Genomic DNA, 17,007 nt, shown 5'->3' with positions numbered 1-17,007 from the left:
CTGGAAATAATGTTTGCATTTGTAAGCGAAGTCTTAAGAATAGGACCATGGGTCAGGCGCAGTGGCTCACACCTGTAATCCCAGAACTTTGGGAGGCTGAGGCAGGTGGATCATGAGGTCAGGAGTTCAAGACCAGCCTGGCCAACATGGTGAAACCCTGTCTCTACTAAAAATACAAAAATTAGCCAGGGGTGGTGGCGGGCACCTGTAATCGCAGCTACTTGGGAGGCTGAGGCAGGAGAATCATTTGAACCCGGGAGGCGGAGGTTGCAGTGAGCTGAGATTGCAAGATTCCATGTCAAAAAAAAGAAAAAAAAAGGACCAGTTGGCTCTTCAGGCTCTTCCAGCTTCTCCAAGCTCGATGTAGAAAACCACAAAATCCTAAGATAGGAAGAACCACACACTGAGAGGAGCTGGCTCTGAGTCTACACGTGGCGAAAAGCTGTTCATGAACAGGAACAAGAATGCCAGCCTTGGTTAAGTGAGTAAGATCTAAACTTCTGTTACATTTCAGCCAATACGTATCGGTGAGTCTACGTGTCACAGCATGTTTGCCCGGTCTGACTAGTAGAATAGCATTCTTACGGACTTCATGAGATACATAAAGAAGTGAAAGACATTGCACTTCTTACAAAAAATGACTTTACTCTGCTTAAAGAAACAAAGAATACATGCAAGAAAAGTAAAATATCACAAACAAAGGAAATGATAGTTTAAGAGATGCCAGAGGATAGTACAAAAGAAAATTCATAACTAATTGGCATTGGCACAAAGTTCTAGGAGTTCACAGGTAAAAACCTAAATGCGTACTTGGGAGGCTGAGGCAGGAGAATGGTGTGAACCCGGGAGGCAGAGCTTGCAGTAAGCCAAGATCACGCCACTGCACTCCAGCCTGGGCGACAGAGAGAGACTCCATTTCCCAAAAAAAAAACCCAAAAAAACCTAAATACATATTTGAAAAATATCCATAGGAAAATGGTGGGTTCTACTGGTGAGAGCTTTAAGCTATGCTGCTGCTAAGAATCAAATCACCTTCTGGGAAATTCTTCATTTGAATAAATAAACCTAAAGCTCCTGATATCCTTAATTCTTTTTTTTATTATACTTTAGTTTTAGGGTACATGTACACAACGTGCAGGTTAGTTACATATGTATACATGTGCCATGTTGGTGGGCTGCACCTATTAACTCGTCATTTACATTAGGTATATCTCCTAATGCTATCCCTCCCCCCTCCCCCAACCCCACAACAGTCCCCAGAGTGTGATGTTCCCCTTCCTGTGTCCATGTGTTCTCATTGTTCAGTTCCCACCTATGAGTGAGAACGTGCGGTGTTTGGTTTTTTTGTCCTTGCGATAGTTTGCTGAGAATGATGGTTTCCAGCTTCATCCATGTCCCTACAAAGGACATAAACTCATCATTTTTTATGGCTGCATAGTATTCCATGGTGTATATGTGCCACATTTTCTTAATCCAGTCTATCATTGTTGGACATTTGGCTTGGTTCCAAGTCTTTGCTATTGTGAATAGTGCCGCAATAAACATATATGTGCATGTGTCTTTATAGCAGCATGATTTAGAGTCCTTTGGGTACATACCCAGTAATGGAATGGCTGGGTCAAATGGTATTTCTAGTTCTAGATCCCTGAGGAATCGCCACACTGACTTCCACAATGGTTGAACTAGTTTACAGTCCCACCAACAGTGTAAAAATATTCCTATTTCTCCACATCCTCTCCAGCACCTGTTGTTTCCTGACTTTTTAATGATTGCCATTCTAACAGGTGTGAGATGGTATCTCATTGTGGTTTTGATTTGCATTTCTCTGATGGCCAGTGATGATGAGCATTTTTCCATGTGTCTGTTGGCTGCATAAATGTCTTCTTTTGGGAAGTGTCTTTTCATATCCTTTGCCCACTTGTTGATGCGGTTGTTTTTTTCTTGTAAATTTGTTTGAGTTCATTGTAGATTCTAGACATTAGCCCTTTGTCAGGTGAGTAGATTGCAAAAATTTTCTCCCATTCTGTAGTTTGCCTGTTCACTCTGATGGTAGTTTCTTTTGCTGTGCAGAAGCTCTTTAGTTTAATGAGATCCCATTTGTCAATTTTGGCTTTTGTTGCCATTGCTTTTGGTGTTTTAGACGTGAAGTCCTTGCCCAAGCCTATGTCCTGAATGGTATTGCGTAGTTTTTCTTCTAGGGTTTTTATGGTTTTAGGTCTAACGTGTAAGTCTTTAATCCATCTTGAATTAATTTTTGTATAAGGTGTAAGGAAGGGATCCAGTTTCAGCTTTCTACATATGGCTAGCCAGGTTTCCCAGAATCATTTATTAAACAGGGAATCCTTTCCCCATTGCTTGTTTTTGTCAGATTTCTCAAAGATCAGATAGTTGTAGATATGTGGCATTATTTCTGAGGGCTCTGTTCTGTTCCATTGGTCTGTATCTCTGTTTTGGTACCAGTACCATGCTGTTTTGGTTACTGTAGCCTTGTAGTATAGTTTGAAGTCAGGTAGCATGATGCCTCCAGCTTTGTTCTTTTGGCTTAGGATTGACTTGGCGATGCAGGCTCTTTTTTGGTTCCATATGAACTTTAAAGTAGTTTTTTCCAATTCTGTGAAGAAAGTCATTGGTAACTTGATGGGGATGGCATTGAATCTATAAATTACCTTGGGCAGTATGGCCATTTTTATGATATTGATTCTTCCTACCCATGAGCATGGAATATTCTTCCATTTGTTTGTATCCTCTTTTATTTCACTGAGCAGTGGTTTGTAGTTCTCCTTGAAGAGGTCCTTCACATCCCTTTTAAGTTGGATTCCTAGGTATTTTATTCTCTTGAAGCAATTATGAATGGGAGTTCACTCATGATTTGGCTCTCTGCTTGTCTGTTATTGGTGTATAAGAATGCTTGTGATTTTTGTACATTGATTTTGTATCCTGAGACTTTGCTGAAGTTGCTTATCAGCTTAAGGAGATTTTGGGCTGAGACGATCGGATTTTCTAGATATACAATCATGTCATCTGCAAACAGGGACAATTTGACTTCCTCTTTTCCTAATTGAATACCCTTTATTTCTTTCTCCTGTCTGATTGCCCTGGCCAGAACTTCCTACACTATGTTGAATAGCAGTGGTGAGAGAGGGCATCCCTGTCTTGTGCCAGTTTTCAAAGGGAATGCTTCCAGTTTTTGCCCATTCAGTATGATATTGGCTGTGGGTTTGTCATAGATATATCCCATTTTATTATTTTGAGATATATCCCATCAATACCTAATTTATTGAGAGTTTTTAGCATGAAGGGTTGTTGAATTTTGCCAAAGGCCTTTTCTGCATCTATTGAGATAATCATGTGGTTTTTGTCTTTGGTTCTGTTTATATGCTGGATTACATTTATTGATTTGCATATGTTGAACCAGCCTTGCATCCCAGGGATGAAGCCCACTTGATCATGGTGGATAAGCTTTTTGATGTGCTGGTGGATTCGGTTTGCCACTATTTTATTGAGGATTTTTGCATCAGTGTTCATCAGGGATATTGGTCTAAAATTCTTTTTGTTGTGTCTCTGCCAGGCTTTGGTATCAGGATGATGCTGGCCTCATGAAAAGAGTTAGGGAGGATTCCCTCTTTTTCTATTGATTAGAATAGTTTCAGAAGGAATGGTACCAGCTCCTCCTTGTACCTCTAGTAGAATTTGGTTGTGAATCCGTCTGGTCCTGGACTTTTTTTGGTTGGTAGGCTATTAATTATGGCCTCAATTTCAGAGCCTGTTATCGGTCTATTCAGAGTTTCAACTTCTTCCTGGTTTAGTCTTGGGAGCGTGTATGTGTTGAGGAATTTATCCATTTCTTCCAGATTTTGTAGTTTATTTGCGTAGAGGTGTTTATAGTATTCTCTGATGGTAGTTTGTATTTCTGTGGGATCGGTGGTGATATCCCCTTTATCATTTTTTATTGCGTCTATTTGATTCTTTTCTCTTTTCTTCTTTATTAGTCTTGGTAGCAGTCTATCATTTTGTTGATCTTTTCAAAAAACCAGCTCCTGGATTCATTGATTATTTTAGATATTGATATAGTTTGTGTATTGGTTCCTACCCAAATCTCATGTTGAATTGTAATCCCCAGTATTGGAGGTGGGGCCCGGTGGCAGGTGATTGGATCATGGGAGTGAATTTCTTATGAATAGTTTAGCACCATCCCCTTGGTGCTGTCCTCACAATAGTATGTTCTCGTGAGACCTGGTCATGTGAAAGTGTGTGGCACGCCCCCACTTCTCTCTCTTGCTCCTGCTTTCGCCATATGATGTGCCTGCTCCCCCTTCACCTTCTGCCATGATTGTAAGCTTCCTGAGGCCTCCCTAGAAGCTGAGCAGATGCCAGCACCATGCTTCTTGTAAAGCCTGCAACACTGTGGGCCAATTAAACCTCTTTTCTTATAAATTACCCAGGCTCAGGTATTTCTTTATAGCAATGCAAAATCAGCCTAATACTTATGTGTCCCAGAATCTCTGATTTGCCTGCAGTTGTAAGCTTGCTTTTTCTTGTAATGCCTACTTCTGACCTGATTAGACCATTTATGTTCTAATTTTGTTGTTGTTTCCTTAAAACATCACGTTATGATCAATCTTTACCCTTTCAATGTAAAATGATTTCTATTTCACTGATTCCATTTCATTCAGGAAGTAAGTTTGTAAATTCTAGCTAAAAGAGACTCAGTTCAAATTTCAGCTCAGATTAGAAGAGTTCCAGAAATAATCATGATGTATTCATATTATTTTTAAAGCTACGTATTAAGCATTAACAATTTGCTAGCCACAGTGTATGTAAAGAGGAACACAATGCAGTCCATAGCTTTTTGGTACTTATATTCTAATGAGACTTCCTCTAAAAGAAGAGGTCATACCACAGGCAGAAAGAACTAGATACATGAAGCCTGTAAGCCTGGAGATGACTCAATGGTCAAAAGATAACTGTCTTCTTTAAAGATTTAAAGGTTTTTTCCTAGGGAAGAGAGATCAGACTTATTTCTCATGGCTTTTGCCCACTGATGTGGACAGTGGGTACTATTAGTCACTCAAAAAAATGTATTTTGCATAAATGAATGAATGTCATCTTGAGCCTAGGAACTTGAATCAATTCCAGATATTTTTCATTTGCTGTAAGAAATGGCGCTTAACTTGGTCACCTACTTGCTGTGAGCCTTCAGAAAAAGAAAAAAAAAGTCAATTTAAGAACCAGGACCACTTAGGTAATAGCCACAGGAAGAAGGATTTGGGTTTGATATAAAGATGCAATTTCTAAAGGTCAGAGTGTTCAAACATGCATGGTCTTACTTTCTGAAAGGAATTAAGAAGTTTTCAAGCATAGTGGACTAAATGACAGAGATTGGAGGAGAAGACATTCAGGTATTTGAGGTTCTCAGACAAGGGCTCAAGATATTCTGAGCTCTTCAGTGGAAATGTGGGGGTGGTTGGGAATTAGCAAAGCAAAGGCCCTAGGGTCCCTTGGGGATGAGATAGGGGAAAGAGTTAGACAGGAACCAGGACCCCATAAATAGTCCACAGGGTAGAACTAGACTACCAGACAAAACTAATGAACTTAATTAAAGGAGAGAAACTTCGCTGGAAACTCTGTCATGTTGAGTGGGCCACCCAGAAAACGGTATGCTTGGGACCACACAGATACTGAGAACTCATCTCTTAGCCCTGAATACAAGGTCTGTTTGGCTGTGAAAAGCCAGTGTATTTGTTTTAGAGGAAACCAAGGCTCTCAGCAGTCCTGGTGGAAATATTTGACCCTGCCCTGGGAGTGTCTCTTAATTCTGCGTCCTATCAGACAGAGGTAGTAGAAAATGAAGGGTCGTCTGCAATGCTTAATAGCTCTGTGACTTTTGGAAATCCACTCTGACCTTCAGGTTCATTGGCCAAAGGAGGATAGCAACATGAAGCTGGAGGGTGGTGTGAGAATTAAACAAGAATTGGTTCTGATCTGTGCTAGTTGCATCTAATCAATGTATTGTTTCTTTTTTCCCCTTCTAGCTTTGAACTTTGATAATTCTTTCTCCATGAGAAGCTTCAAAATCTTTTAATTTTCAGGCTAAGCGCAGTGACTCATACCTGTAATCCCATCACTTTGGGAGGCTGAGAGAGGTGGATCACCCAAGGTCAGGAATTCGAGGCCAGCCTGTCCAACATGGAGAAACCCCATCTCTACTAAAAATACAAAATTAGCCGGGTGTGGTGGCGTATGCCTGTAATCCCAGCTACTCAGGATGCTGAGGCAAAAGAATCACTTGACTTTTTTTATTTTCATTTCCTCTTGGGAGCCGCTAATTTATTATTTGAGAAAGTCAAATGGTATTTATAGATCCATGAAACTGGAGTGTGTTGTGTAAACTAAGATGAAGGCAAAGCCAGGGCTTTTTGTTGCCCCTCAGGATCCCAGTAACCTGGTTTGGTTATTTTGTAAACCCAACTAATTTTTCTCCATGTCTGCTAGTGTTACTCTAAATTAAGATGTAATGCATTCTGGAAGGTCATTGGCATTTGAAGGGTCTTCTCTAAACTGTATCTAAATCACCTGGAGTTGATGCAGCATTCTAGGAAGGACAAACATGTATTTTTACATTTAATTCAGAATGTGACAGAAAACTGAGACTGTCATGTTCTTTTCTTCATCCAGAAAATCTCTCATTCCACAAGCATAATTCCCTTCTCGCCAGGAGTCACCAGGCTTGCATCAAAGAAAAGTGTGTTGGCATTACAATAATCAAAGCAGGACCAAAATGCCCTTCAATCTTCACGCTCCTTTCAAACCAAACAAAATATGGCCCTATGCACATCTATTCCAGACAAGGCATTCCCATGGGAGTGGGGGTAAAATGTCCTAATGCATTTTCAATTTACAAAGTAACTCCCTATATTTAGATCAGTCAGTTTATATCTGAGTTCAAAAATTCCGGAGAATCTGGCATCTTTCCTCCCTAGCACGATTATGTTTTTCAAAGAATTCTGTTCTCAAAAATTTTTACCCTTCTCTCAGAAATAGGCTCTTTACTAGGGATATTTTAAGCTATATAAATGTTTCTTTATTTTCATACTTACAAACTGTCTAATTCACTTTGTCAGTGCATGGTTTTGCTTTTTAAAGGATCTGTTTACGATGCATACAACAAAACCAAGTAATCATGTTGTCACCCAATATTAGAAAAATGATCATTAGTGCTCACAATAATCATTTCAGGCCACATAAAATCAAAATAATGCCTTATCATCCATCCAAGACTACCAGATCTGAGTTGTTTATGTTTATATATTTTATTCTATAATAATTCCTTGATATATGGGTAAGTCGTTTGTCTGCAATACATTTTAATATGAATTAGGTGGGCTTTGTTTTGTTTTGTTTTAGATAGTCACATAAGGAGGGCAGGGGCAGGATTAGAAAACATTAAAAGACTTGGAAAATGATCTAAAATAAACAGGGCATCAAAGAGAAACTTAGCGCTTAAGAGCAAGGATGAGGAAAAGAAGATAATCACATAAAAAATGTTTCATTTCTCCATATTGGTGGTCAGAAGTGACCCCAGTGCTAAGTACCACACCACAGGAAGATTTTTACAAAGGAGATAACATAATATTTCTGAATTAGAGTTTTGGGATGTAGTTCATGTTAAGTGGTTAGTTCAGGCTTTCAAGCAGTTTGCACTTTGAAATCAGAGTCATTTCTGAAATCCTATGAGAATTCAGTTTTTAATTTCATAAGAAATAACTGATTTGCCCGAAAATCAAATGTTGGAATTGAAAAGGGCAGATTTTTAGATAAAATCATGTTACAGTTGATTCTGTGAGCACCTGTATTAGTTCTTTTTGGTTTTAAATATACCTCAAAACTCCTCGTGCTGGCCGAGCGTGGTGGCTCATGCCTGCAATCCCAGCACTTTGGGAGGCTGAAGCGGGTGGATCACCTGAGATCAAGAACTCGAGACCAGCCTGGCCAACATGGTGAAACCCCGTTTCTACTAAAAATACAAAAAATTAGCCAGGCGTGGTGGCAGGCACCTGTAATCCCAGCTACTCAGGAGGCTGAGGCAGGAGAATCGCTTGAACCTGGGGGGCAGAAGTTGCAATAAGCTGAGATCATGCCATAGCACTCCAGCCTAGGCATCAAGAGCAAAACTCCATCTCAAAAACAAACAAACAAAAAACAAACCGAAACACTCCTTGTGCTGTGCTGAAGTCTTGGTTGAGAGAATTGCGGACATCAGGGCATGCTGGAGCCCTACCTCGATGGGCACTGAGCACAATCAACCAACAAGCAGGGAAGGGAGGCAGCAGGTAAGAGCAGGGATGTGCCTGCTGAGCTGCCCCTCACCCTTGACTGTGGGCAGTGGACAGGGATCATCCAGGTCTTCACAAAAGCGTAGACAGCTTTCCAGATGGAATGGAGGCTTAGATGCCTAAATAATAGATGCCTTTTAAATAGACTAACAACATCAAGAGGGCAGAGAAGGATGAAACAGAGACTAAATAGATATGGAGGCTGAAGAACTGGCTTCAGAAGAGAATTCTGTGGGGCACCTGCAGGCACCTTAGGACCTTGCCTTGGATTTATAGAGACTTGCAGAAATAGAAGTGGCATGTCCAAAGCATGATCTTCATTACTATTCATTGTGTATGCTTACATGAACTGAGGACTGTGGGTGCATGGTTATCACAACAGGACCATGGGACATGATTGATGGAAAGACACCAACAGCCACAGATAAAGGATGCAAAAGTTATATCTGAACCGAAACTTTAAAATTTATAGAGATAGTTATTGACAGAGGCAATATAGCATGCTCCCAGATGGAAGTAGAGGCTCCCCACGTCTACGGTCTTGCATGGAGGTGCAGGTACTGTATCACACACCAAATGACCATTTCACCAAGTGCAAGGAGCTCACAGCTGCCATCCACATGGTACTAGTGTGTATTAGGAGGGAATTTATTATACTCTCCTGTCCCCCCCCCCATATCTCTGATCTGGAGATTCTTGTTCACTCCGCCTTTTCACCACATACAAGGAATTACTACAAAACCACTCAAGTAAGCATTTGATTGGATAAATCCAAGACCTTCTCCAAACACATAGCATCCCTTACGAGGCCCAAAGATCAGGCTTGTTTTAGGTCCATTTCTACAGAGGACATTGTTTACATGTTTACTCTAAAAACCTGAAGTTGGTATTTCCAACCCAGACTAGTCTGGTTTGGAACAACTAGACTAGACTTCTGGGGAAGGTTCTGTTTGAAGATTTCATTAGAAGTTTCATCCAGTCTTCAGTTTGATTACTTTTAGGCCTGAACTGACTTCTGGTGTCCCCAGCTGAGCTAGGCTAGCTGGCAAGTGGAGGCCTAATAACAGATCCACTTTCAATCAAAAGGCCATTGCTGTGCTGGTTGATAAATACTGCGTGTGTGACTCATGTTATTTATTTAACCTTTAATAATGCTTACCACACACCTGCATTTCTGGGGTCTGTGGCTAAAGTTTAGGAATCAGTCCACTTGTTTATGAGTTCAGAGACCTAAATTTAGTCCTAGTACCAATGGTACCAACAGAGCAGTGAGTTAAATAGCTTCACATCTCAAGTGACTTTCTTCATCTATAAAATAAGGCAATCGATGCTTTTGTAGTTCATGAGCATAGATGATCGGGTGTTCACGCACGTGTGTGAGATGTGCCACCCTGGAATGGGCACATTACCCATCTGACCTGAAGAAAAAAATATTAAGTGAAAAAGATTTTTTAAAAATAAATAAAATAAGGCAACTGGACTAGGTTAACATTTATCCAAGATTTTCCTGAAGTTTCTCACTGGGCTCACCTGAGGTGGTTATAGAAAAGTAAATCTTTGTGGACTTATCCCTGACTTAGATTTGGAATCTTTGGAGAAGGGGTCCGGAATATTTCACTTGTAGCAAATTCCCCTAGGGACACTGAACCATCAGGTCATTTCTAAGGTTTCATCGATCTTTGACATTACATAAGGACAAGGACAAAGTAATATTTCTATTGATCTGTCGTGACTATATGAATAAGGTTAATTCTAGCAATTTGGCCCAAATGTGTTAGGTCACCATCGCAGCGCTTTATATCAGGTGATTGAGTCATCAAGCATAGAGATACTATGGAAATTGTTGAAGCAGCTCAGAATTTTAAGCCAAGATGACCTGGGTTCAAATCCTACCTAATTTCTGCTCCAACTGTCTTCCTTCCTGATTCCCTAAGCCTCCATTTCCCAATCTGTTAAGCGTGTGCGATAACAACGCCTGTGTCTTAGGCAGTACCATCACAAATATTTCCATAAAAGAGAGCTTACGAGAGGCAATTCTAAGTGTGGGCTAGGGTAGGAAGTGCAGGGCGGGGAATGGGATGGAGGACAGATCTTGAAACTTCATTTGCCTAAGAAGGTCCATGTGCGGCGGCTTTGGCAAAGGTAGGAAGATGGGAACTGATGGAGATTTACTATCACTACTTGTGATGATTATGAAGATTAATAAGGAAATAAGGATTTTTTCATAGATTTTCTGACACAAACAATGATCAATGAGTAACAGCTCTTATTAAGTTGAACCATATGACATTGCTAATTTTCAACTCTTTTTGACTGTCTAAATGGCAGTTCCATATGGTTTCAAAATAATATAATTTAATATGGAAATCCCAGTATGACATAATGAATTTATTTTTCCCAAATTATTCATGTCCTTTTCAAGAAAAAGTGAGAGAGGTATCACTGAATATATAATGTGTTTTCTTCTTTTATAATGATTTTTTTTATTTTAATGAAAATTCAAAAGGCTTCACCTCAAGTCACATTACATTTTTCTAAGTAATGATATGATAAGAAGTGAGGCAGCAGGCGGGAGTTGTGATAGAAAACACCCAGGAGGATGTCAGATGAGGGATTCTTGTGCCTTGTTCTAACTATTACGATAACAGCTGTCCTTCTTGTACAGCACACCCTGTCTCTGTGACTTTAATGATGACCTGAACTCCTAATCAAGGGTTCATGTGGCCCACAGACACCACTGGGTGCTTAAAAAGTCACACACTCTCTGCCTGCTGGTAATGGATGACTCTACATTTCCTTTCCTTAGAGGCCATCTTATAAACAAGAACTAGTCATATGGGGTATAAAAATAATTAACGGTCTTAACTGAACTATTAATATGATGTTACTAACCAGATGAGATATCAATCTAATTTAATTTGCTAATTTCATATTCACATTTTATCTAATAGCTAAAGTGAAGAATAAATCATATTGACTCTCATATGTTTATGCTTCATGTTTTTAAACCTCGTGGGTGTGGATGTCTCTATTGAAATTTATTTTCTGTAAGTTCTCATAGAATATCTAGAGAGCTCGCTAACAGGAAAAATGGAACCGTAAGGTTTTCCCGGCCATGACTACTCACATTGAACATCTCACCCAGCAAACATAACATTTGTTACTACCTGAGTCCAAATACTCAAGATGTCACATAAAAATATGAGAACTCAGAATGGGAAAATAAGCCTGAATATTTTATTAGAAACCCAGAATTGCAAAGAAGCCAGATCTGACTAAACACATCCATGATTACTATTGGTCTCTACTGATTCATTAATTCAATCATTTTATCTCTCAGGTGGCAGGAGAAAGCATAGAAGAAAAGCATTATTTCAAAAATAGATCAGCGAGGATTTTCTTGTGTACTTCATATTTGTTTTATTGTTGGTGGTGTTTAATTGAAAGATGATGAAAGGAAGAGAGAAATCTTTACCTAAATTTTTCCCCACCTCCATCTCTGACTTGATCTCTGTGCCAATCTTTGGCAACCCCAAGGAGATTCTATTTCTGTGTCTCTCTGGGTCTGATGTAAGTGAGGAAAGAATGCTGAACTGAGAACTAATAATAATGGACTTGGGATGGTAGTGACCCAAGCTCATAAACTGTCTTTGATTTGATCTAGTGTGATATATTTAAGCATCATGATAGGGTAAAGAAAATACTATAGGAAAGACAACAAGAGAGAAACAAACAAAGGAACCCTCAGTTCCAGTCCTGGTTCAGCTACCGACATAAGACCAGGAAACTGAGAAAAAGAAACCCCTTAAAAGAAAGTCAGGGAAGCACACTAGCCAGGCTGAGACTGGGCAGCAACTCTCAAGGCAATGATGTGGAAGTCTTGGCACATTCAGGGACCTGACAAGAAGATGTGTTGGGATGGTCTCATGGAGTTCATGGAGTTTGGGATTTTCATGGCAAGAATAGCAAGATTCAGGAGGCTAAAGCAGAGGTCAGTAAACTATAAGAACTAAAAATCTAATCCAGCCCCACCCCTTTGTTTGCATGTTATCTATGCTGCTTTCATACAACAGCAGAATAGAATCTAGTAGTTGCAACAGAGACCATGTAGCCCACAAAGCTGAAAATGCTTATTATCTGACCCTTTACAGAAGTTTGTTGATGCCTGGGGTAGAATAATTCAGAAGGAAGGTCAGAATATTACAACAAAAGTAGGAAATTGGGAATGAACATATTACATTAAAAGACAAAAAGGAGAGCAATCTGCCCTAAACAGAAACCCCTAGAAGTAAGGAGTGGGGAGTCGGGGGTGTCGTCTTGCAAAGTTCACACTATGGGGTCTTGAGGATGAGATCAAAGAATTTTCACTTAATTCTCTAGATAGAAAAAAAAAGCCACTTCAAAGTTTTTCACTAGTAATGACAGTGATGTTTTAATTTAGTTACTGTATATGAGATGAGCTAAATAGGAAATCTTCAGAAAAATGACCCTCAGTGTGTGTAATGGAGAAAACTGGAAATGAACCAACTCAGGTACAGACCTAGGATTCCCTACACCTCAGGCCAGTTCAAAGATTGTTGTGTCTTTGTAAAAGTGAAACATTTATCAGTATATGTTTTTAAGGTGAGTCATTTAGATTTTCCTAGTCCAGACATTTTTCTTTTCCTATCTTATTTTTTCTACTTTTTTCCCTTAACATCTTGCATATGCCTTGGCTAGTTGTGATCAGTTCTTAAAGCTGCAGAAGGAGACATCTGTTGCTGAGTGTTGGTCACTGCTCAGTAACCTGCCTGTAAGTTAATAATGGCAGGCTATTGCCGAATAATAACTGTTACTTTCTTCCTAATGTCCCTGAAGCATTATTAAATGTGGCACTTACAGCCCCTTATATGCAATTTACCTCTGTAAAAGGTCATCTGCAAATAGAGTACTTAAAAATATGCCACAAGGAACTGTGCAATTACATGCTGAGACATTCATTACCAGCACATGCCTACACAGAATACACCCCATTTTAAATTTAGCCACTCTTAAAACTGGCAATGGAGTCTTCTTTGATGCATCTTCACAGCAGAAAACATCCTGTCTCCCTCACTTTTCTGAATGTCGTGAGGCCATACCTTGGCTCGGGAATGCTAAGATATCAAAGGCTGAAGCAGGTGATGCTTACCCTCAATGAGTCCCGTTGCTCTTTCTCATCCCTGAAAGATAACAAGGGTCGGCCAGGCGCGGTGGCTCACGCCTGTAATCCCAGCACTTTGGGAGGCTGAGGCAGGCGGATCACGAGGTCAGGAAATCGAGACCATCCTGGCTAACACAGTGAAACCCCGTCTCTAATAAAAATACAAAAAAAATTAGCCAGGCGTGGTGGCGGGTGCCTGTAGTCCCAGCTACTCCGGAGGCTGAGGCAGGAGAATGGCGTGAACATGGGAGGCAGAGCTTGCAGTGAGCCGAGATGGCGCCACTACACTCCAGCCTGGGCAACAGAGCAAGACTCCGTCCCCCCACCAAAAAAAAAAAAAGAAAGATAACAAGGGTCTTCATGCTTCCCCTGGACTCCCCAGGTGCACCTACCCTAAACATATTTTAGTGTTCTCCTTTCAGCAGTATCTTATGCTCTGGACTTTCCTCAATTCCCACTCTCCCCCCAAAAACCAAGATGTCAAGGAGGTTCCAGGTTAAGATGATGGATTAAAAATACAAATCTAATTTTACATCCTTTGTATTAGCTCAGGCTGCTATAACAAAATTCCATAGACTGGGTGGCCATTCATTCATCACAGTCCTGGGTAGACTATGAGACTGGGAAGTCCAAGATCAAGGTGCTAGAAATTTAGTAACTAGTGAGGACCTGTTCCTGGCTTACAGATAGCAGCCTTCACACTGTATGCTCACATGAAAACAGTGAGTCCTGGTTTTTCTTCCTTTTTTAATAAGGACTTTATAATTCTATCATTGGGACCTCATCCTAATGACCTTGTCCAAAATTAATTACCTCCCAACGTTCCCACCTCCAAATACCGTCACATTGGAGGTTAGAACTTCAACATGTGAGTTTAGGCAAGACAAACATTCAGTCATAACACCTTCTTAAAACAACTCTAAATTTAAAACAAAAGGATAAAAAGATATGTAACCACAAAGAAAATGAGAATAAAAAAATTAGCAAAAGCAAAAATATTTTGGAAACTGGAAAGAAAATTAATTAAAGACAACAAAGTTCTGAGTCTACAGTGAAGAAAGTAAAGAATCAGCCTAATTTATACCAGATAATCCTCAAAAGTCACAGGAACTGACAGCATCAGATATTTATGAAGTTAGCAGTAAAGGGGGGCACTTAAAATGAGGAAGAATAAAGTCAAAAAGTAATCATGTCTCTAAATATCATCTCCAACTCTACGTCATTCAATTATGGCCCCTCACAAACCAAGTAGAAATCTGGAGATCATTTTTTCTATAAAGAGGATAAAAAAGAGTGTGATGGTTAATTCTAAAGCAAATGAAGCAAGAATAAGATGTTCTAAAAGAGAAAATTCAGAACACAAATTAGAGCAACTCTTAGAAATCAAAAGTATGGTGGCAGAAATCAAAACTTATAGAGAGATGAAATATAAACTTGAAGAAATTTCCAGAAAATAGAGTACTAACGTAAAACTAAGAAACAAGAGATTAGAAAACGGAAGATTCAATCCAGAAAAACAAATTTAAGTTATAACCATTCCTGAAAGAGAAAATAAAGAAAATAGACAAGAAGGAATCATGAATAAACTAGTTCAAAAAAATTCCCCAAATTAAAAGACAGTTTTCATATTGAAAAGTCTCACAAGGTCCGGTGCTGTGGCTCATGCCTATAATCCCAGCACTTTGGGAGGCTGAGGTGGGCGGATCACTTGAGGCCAGGAGTTCGAGACCAGCCTGACCAACATGGCAAAACCCTCTACTGCAAATAGAAAAAATTAGCTGAGTGTGATGGTGCCCACCTGTAATCCTAGCTACACCAGAGGCTGAGGCATGAGAATCACTTGAACCCAGGAGGCGGAAGTTGCAGTGAGCTGAGATCAAGCCACTGCACTCCAGCCTTGGCAACAGAGTGAGACTCTGTCTCAAGAAAAAAAGAAAATAAAAGTCTCACAAAAACCCAGCAAATGAGTAATAAACGAAGGCATAACATTGTGACAATTTAGCTTACTGGAGATATTAGAAAGATTTTAAACACTTCAAGATAAAAGGAAACAAAGACAAGTGTCTTCTGAGTTCTCAAAAGTGACACTGGAAGCTGTATTAATGCTTTCAAAAGTCTGAAGAAAAACAATCACCAGGGTAGAATTTAATACCCAGCTAAACTATCAATCAAGAATAAAAATAAATTGAAACTATGTTGTAACTAAGAAGATCTCAAGTTGTTTATCTCCTATACACACCTTTGTCTGAAAACTACTAGAAGTTCATGAAAATGAGGAAGGAAAGTAAGAAGCAAAGAAAATTCCCAAAATGGTGGCAACAAAGGATCCCAGAATAACTTATGTGTACCAAATACAGCAAGTAAGCAATCCAGATTGAAGCAAGTTAAAAAATGTGTGGCCACAGCCTCATCTTGACAGCCAGCTTTTCCTCCAGAGTAAAGTGTTAGGCACACTGAAATTAAAGAAATAATCACTTTATTGGTGACATGCATCATGATGACAGTGAATGGCTAATACTAAATGACAAGATAACAAAGAATTATGTTCCTATCAGAAACATTCACATCAAAGCCTAGTGTCTCTGCTTTATTTAGTGTCCTGGCAAGAGCTATATAGCTTTGCTATAAACTACAATGCAGAAGAAAACACAAATCCACCAAGATGAAATAAATTCTTGAGTGTACACAGTTGCTTATATATGCATGGAATATTTCTGAGGGATTTCTTACAAGCTGTTAGCAATATTTACTGGTGGCTAGGTGAGAAGAGGTTGACTGAAGACTTAATTTTCACAATTTAACCCTTTGATCCTTTTAAAAATATATAATATGTTCTTCTATTGCCTACTACAGAATAAAATACATTTCCTAAAAATTATTATAAATACACATACTTTGGCTCCAGTTATTTGCTTCTAGGGATTTATCTAACAAATATTCCCAAACATGTACATGATGACATGGATGGGAGATTACTCATTGAAATATTGCTTGTAATACCAAAAGACTGGCAACAATAAAAATAATTATCAACAGAGCAAGAATGAAATAAAATGGAAGCACTACATGAAAGAAATAAGAGCAGGCATATAAGTAACCTCAATAAATGTCAATGAATTAAACACCAATTTCCAACAAACACGACAAGATGCTCAATGACATTAATTGGGGAGGTATCACATAAAATATCAATGAGGTACATTTTCATAACTGTCAGATTGACAGAGTCTTATAATGTATTCATTATGATATGAGTAAACAGAAACTCTAATTTTACCTGAGGTTGCCAGTCTTTTGCTGTCAGAATCTATATATACCCACATTTCCAGCTAGGGCATTTAATACTGTTCAACATGAGATGTCAAAAATGCCCAGTCTTCTTCCCATGAATCCCTCAGACACCTCTGACCTTCACCATTCCAAGAAGTCTCTCTGGAAATGCCAGGCGTCATCCTCACTCTCTGTGCCCTGTGGCTCCCCTGCATCTTGTTC

General features: G+C 39.4%; 1 pseudogene; it reads left to right on the top strand.

The window, feature by feature from the left end:
* Positions 1–9,660: 9,660 nt before the first annotated feature.
* On the top strand, positions 9,661–9,752 carry LOC112439214 (small nucleolar RNA U13; annotated as a pseudogene).
* The last annotated feature ends 7,255 nt before the right edge of the window (positions 9,753–17,007 follow it).

This window comes from Pan paniscus, chromosome 13, assembly GCF_029289425.2.
Source record: "Pan paniscus chromosome 13, NHGRI_mPanPan1-v2.0_pri, whole genome shotgun sequence".
In the NCBI taxonomy this organism is placed as follows: Eukaryota; Metazoa; Chordata; class Mammalia; order Primates; family Hominidae; genus Pan; species Pan paniscus.
Note: the sequence above shows the minus strand (reverse complement) of the source record. Positions and strands in the feature narration are given on the sequence as shown.